Source organism: Lissotriton vulgaris, chromosome 7 (assembly GCF_964263255.1).
Source record: "Lissotriton vulgaris chromosome 7, aLisVul1.2, whole genome shotgun sequence".
NCBI lineage: Eukaryota > Metazoa > Chordata > Amphibia > Caudata > Salamandridae > Lissotriton > Lissotriton vulgaris.
The window spans coordinates 1,390,665,558-1,390,670,557 of record NC_141695.1 but is presented as its reverse complement, the minus strand read 5'-3'; the positions used below and the strand labels follow the sequence as shown (position 1 = coordinate 1,390,670,557).

Genomic DNA, 5,000 nt, shown 5'->3' with positions numbered 1-5,000 from the left:
GGTCCCTGTTTGATTATATTCCTGTGGAATTCTTATTTACCTCAGACTTGTTGTAGGTTCAATATTCTCCAGCAGGACTCATCCAGCAGTTGTTCCACGGTAGAGCGCAAGTAATAGGACCACAGCTAGTTAAACGTTTCCCATTTGCTGCTGGACTCTATGTGATGGCCGTCACGTGGTGTGCTGCTTTTGTATTTCAACATTGGTCCCTGATACTCTTAATTGCGAAAAAGCTTGTTGACAAAAGTGTGTGTGCGCGAGGGTCTGTGGACGTAGGCAGGTGTGTGCACTTGAATGCTTACCCATTTACATGTGTGAGAGGAACAAACCAACTCCCTGTGGGCTGCAGGCTTACAACTGGTAGCCCCAGTAGCCAGGCAGAACCACAGGTAAGGAGAGAGAGAGAAAGTTGGTCCATTATTAGAGAAGGCCCATAAGCATCTTGCACTGCTACCTTCTTCCCCTCTCAGCCACGATCGGCCAAGACCTCTTTATTAGGGTAGAGGGTGAACATTTCTTGGACCTCAGAAACTGAGGGATGTAGACCCAATATGTCCTCCAAGCGCCTAGAGACCTGGTGCCCAATCTGGCATGGTGTTTTTCAGCCTACCCGACCAATCCGGTTGCAAGGTGGACTTTAACAATACTGCTAAAAAGGCACTCCCAGACATCCCTGAGGCCTTCATTTGCATAGGCCCTGCCCTTCTCTTTGTCCTGCTTCCCACGAAGCAACACAACACTGCAGCAGTATAGATTTGGGGGTGGTGAAGAATAATGACAGTGAGGCTAAAAAAGAGAAAGAAAAGTCCCAGAAGTCCTGCAGGCTTCCTTGCTAAATGCAGCTGAACATAGAGCGCACCTTCTTTACTGCAAAGCAAATACATAAAAAATGTTGAGGAGAGACTAATTGAAAAATACATATCATGGGGACAGCACTGGGACCTGCTTTATTTTTTCAATTAGTCTTGAAAACAAAAAAGATTTCTCTCCTAAAAGCTGTTAAAAATATGGAACGCTTCACGAATTTGCGTGTCATCCTTGCGCCAGGGCCATGCTAATCTTCTCTGTATCGTTCCAATTTTAGTATATGTGCTGCCGAAGCGAGCACACTTTATTGATGAACTGACAATGTTTATAAACTCTCTAAATCTACAGTCTCTAGACATAGGGTGGCCTGGCAGAGATGCTCAGATGGCCAGTACGCATTCAAATCTGAGCCAATGGTCAAAAATGTATGAAGAGTAGCAATCCATTATTCTTCACTGCATTTGTGGTCCAAGACTAAACACACCGTAAGTATGTAGATTATGCCAGGTTTGCAAAGGCTCCTGGTTCGGGCTACAGACAAGGAGCATTGTGACGTCACGCTGCCTGTGGAACAGTGATATTAAAGGTGAAACAGCTGCACAGTAGGTTAGGTGAAGGGCTCTGAGAGTGGAAAGGCAGCATGCTTGGGTCCCTGGACAAGGTGAGCTTATGATAATGTGTCTGAATGTTCGCCTGTGTTGTAATATTAAACCCCTTATTGTTGTAAACGCCTACTTACTAAGGAGTTCTCAAGCTCAGCCCCACACAGACCTGGAACTGATTATGTTAATGCAAACTATTTAAGAAACTGAGCCTGATCTAAAAGATTTCCTTGGATCTAGGACCATTTCGCCTAGCTTTTAGGTGCTTCCTTCTCCTAAAGTCCTTTGTAAAACTTGGGAAAACCTCACAGAACAGACTTCCAGGAGGTCAGATGGGTTTCCTTGTGCCTTCACACACACACACACACACACACACACTTTCTAGCCCACTTAAGGACAAAAGGATGCATAAGTCTACATAGGGCCAGTGGCGCAATGGATAACGCGTCTGACTACGGATCAGAAGATTGTAGGTTCGACTCCTATCTGGCTCGGAAGGGTTGTAGGTCCCTGTTTGATTATATTTCTGTGGAATTCTTATTTACCTCAGACTTGTTGTAGGTTCAATATTCTCCAGCAGGACTCATCCAGCAGTTGTTCCACGGTAGAGCGCAAGTAATAGGACCACAGCTAGTTAAACGTTTCCCATTTGCTGCTGGACTCTATGTGATGGCCGTCACGTGGTGTGCTGCTTTTGTATTTCAACATGGGTCCCTGATACTCTTAATTGCGAAAAAGCTTGTTGACAAAAGTGTGTGTGCGCGAGGGTCTGTGGACGTAGGCAGGTGTGTGCACTTGAATGCTTACCCATTTACATGTGTGAGAGGAACAAACCAACTCCCTGTGGGCTGCAGGCTTACAACTGGTAGCCCCAGTAGCCAGGCAGAACCACAGGTAAGGAGAGAGAGAGAAAGTTGGTCCATTATTAGAGAAGGCCCATAAGCATCTTGCACTGCTACCTTCTTCCCCTCTCAGCCACGATCGGCCAAGACCTCTCTATTAGGGTAGAGGGTGAACATTTCTTGGACCTCAGAAACTGAGGGATGTAGACCCAATATGTCCTCCAAGCGCCTAGAGACCTGGTGCCCAATCTGGCATGGTGTTTTTCAGCTTACCCGACCAATCCGGTTGCAAGGTGGACTTTAACAATACTGCTAAAAAGGCACTCCCAGACATCCCTGAGGCCTTCATTTGCATAGGCCCTGCCCTTCTCTTTGTCCTGCTTCCCACGAAGCAACACAACACTGCAGCAGTATAGATTTGGGGGTGGTGAAGAATAATGACAGTGAGGCTAAAAAAGAGAAAGAAAAGTCCCAGAAGTCCTGCAGGCTTCCTTGCTAAATGCAGCTGAACATAGAGCGCACCTTCTTTACTGCAAAGCAAAGACATTAAAAATGTTGAGGAGAGACTAATTGAAAAATACATATCACGGGGACAGCACTGGGACCTGCTTTATTTTTTCAATTAGTCTTGAAAACAAAAAAGATTTCTCTCCTAAAAGCTGTTAAAAATATGGAACGCTTCACGAATTTGCGTGTCATCCTTGCGCAGGGGCCATGCTAATCTTCTCTGTATCGTTCCAATTTTAGTATATGTGCTGCCGAAGCGAGCACACTTTATTGATGAACTGACAATGTTTATAAACTCTCTAAATCTACAGTCTCTAGACATAGGGTGGCCTGGCAGAGATGCTCAGATGGCCAGTACGCATTCAAATCTGAGCCAATGGTCAAAAATGTATGAAGAGTAGCAATCCATTATTCTTCACTGCATTTGTGGTCCAAGACTAAACACACCATAAGTATGTAGATTATACCAGGTTTGCAAAGGCTCCTGGTTCGGGCTACAGACAAGGAGCATTGTGACGTCACGCTGCCTGTGGAACAGTGATATTAAAGGTGAAACAGCTGCACAGTAGGTTAGGTGAAGGGCTCTGAGAGTGGAAAGGCAGCATGCTTGGGTCCCTGGACAAGGTGAGCTTATGATAATGTGTCTGAATGTTCGCCTGTGTTGTAATATTAAACCCCTTATTGTTGTAAACGCCTACTTACTAAGGAGTTCTCAAGCTCAGCCCCACACAGACCTGGAACTGATTATGTTAATGCAAACTATTTAAGAAACTGAGCCTGATCTAAAAGATTTCCTTGGATCTAGGACCATTTCGCCTAGCTTTTAGGTGCTTCCTTCTCCTAAAGTCCTTTGTAAAACTTGGGAAAACCTCACAGAACAGACTTCCAGGAGGTCAGATGGGTTTCCTTGTGCCTTCACACACACACACACACACACACACACTGTCTAGCCCACTTAAGGACAAAAGGATGCATAAGTCTACATAGGGCCAGTGGCGCAATGGATAACGCGTCTGACTACGGATCAGAAGATTGTAGGTTCGACTCCTATCTGGCTCGGAAGGGTTGTAGGTCCCTGTTTGATTATATTCCTGTGGAATTCTTATTTACCTCAGACTTGTTGTAGGTTCAATATTCTCCAGCAGGACTCATCCAGCAGTTGTTCCACGGTAGAGCGCAAGTAATAGGACCACAGCTAGTTAAACGTTTCCCATTTGCTGCTGGACTCTATGTGATGGCCGTCACGTGGTGTGCTGCTTTTGTATTTCAACATTGGTCCCTGATACTCTTAATTGCGAAAAAGCTTGTTGACAAAAGTGTGTGTGCGCGAGGGTCTGTGGACGTAGGCAGGTGTGTGCACTTGAATGCTTACCCATTTACATGTGTGAGAGGAACAAACCAACTCCCTGTGGGCTGCAGGCTTACAACTGGTAGCCCCAGTAGCCAGGCAGAACCACAGGTAAGGAGAGAGAGAGAAAGTTGGTCCATTATTAGAGAAGGCCCATAAGCATCTTGCACTGCTACCTTCTTCCCCTCTCAGCCACGATCGGCGAAGACCTCTTTATTAGGGTAGAGGGTGAACATTTCTTGGACCTCAGAAACTGAGGGATGTAGACCCAATATGTCCTCGAAGCGCCTAGAGACCTGGTGCCCAATCTGGCATGGTGTTTTTCAGCCTACCCGACCAATCCGGTTGCAAGGTGGACTTTAACAATACTGCTAAAAAGGCACTCCCAGACATCCCTGAGGCCTTCATTTGCATAGGCCCTGCCCTTCTCTTTGTCCTGCTTCCCACGAAGCAACACAACACTGCAGCAGTATAGATTTGGGGGTGGTGAAGAATAATGACAGTGAGGCTAAAAAAGAGAAAGAAAAGTCCCAGAAGTCCTGCAGGCTTCCTTGCTAAATGCAGCTGAACATAGAGCGCACCTTCTTTACTGCAAAGCAAATACATTAAAAATGTTGAGGAGAGACTAATTGAAAAATACATATCACGGGGACAGCACTGGGACCTGCTTTATTTTTTCAATTAGTCTTGAAAACAAAAAAGATTTCTCTCCTAAAAGCTGTTAAAAATATGGAACGCTTCACGAATTTGCGTGTCATCCTTGCGCCAGGGCCATGCTAATCTTCTCTGTATCGTTCCAATTTTAGTATATGTGCTGCTGAAGCGAGCACACTTTATTGATGAACTGACAATGTTTATAAACTCTCTAAATCTACAGTCTCTAGACATAGGGTG

General features: G+C 45.4%; 5 non-coding genes across 5 annotated transcripts; 2 read left to right on the top strand and 3 right to left on the bottom strand.

Moving 5' to 3' along the window:
* Positions 1 to 1,001: 1,001 nt before the first annotated feature.
* On the bottom strand, positions 1,002 to 1,108 carry LOC147705093 (U6 spliceosomal RNA). The gene has a single exon (XR_015298428.1). It is a non-coding gene; the product is annotated as a U6 spliceosomal RNA (small nuclear RNA).
* A 722-nt stretch (positions 1,109 to 1,830) lies between these two features.
* TRNAR-ACG (transfer RNA arginine (anticodon ACG)) lies at positions 1,831 to 1,903 on the top strand. Its single transcript has one exon. It is a non-coding gene; the product is annotated as a tRNA-Arg (tRNA).
* Positions 1,904 to 2,915: 1,012 nt separating this feature from the next.
* On the bottom strand, positions 2,916 to 3,022 carry LOC147705091 (U6 spliceosomal RNA). Its single transcript, XR_015297936.1, has one exon. It is a non-coding gene; the product is annotated as a U6 spliceosomal RNA (small nuclear RNA).
* A 722-nt stretch (positions 3,023 to 3,744) lies between these two features.
* Positions 3,745 to 3,817, top strand: TRNAR-ACG (transfer RNA arginine (anticodon ACG)). The gene has a single exon. It is a non-coding gene; the product is annotated as a tRNA-Arg (tRNA).
* Positions 3,818 to 4,829: 1,012 nt separating this feature from the next.
* LOC147705089 (U6 spliceosomal RNA) lies at positions 4,830 to 4,936 on the bottom strand. Its single transcript, XR_015298448.1, has one exon. It is a non-coding gene; the product is annotated as a U6 spliceosomal RNA (small nuclear RNA).
* Between the last annotated feature and the right edge of the window lie 64 nt (positions 4,937 to 5,000).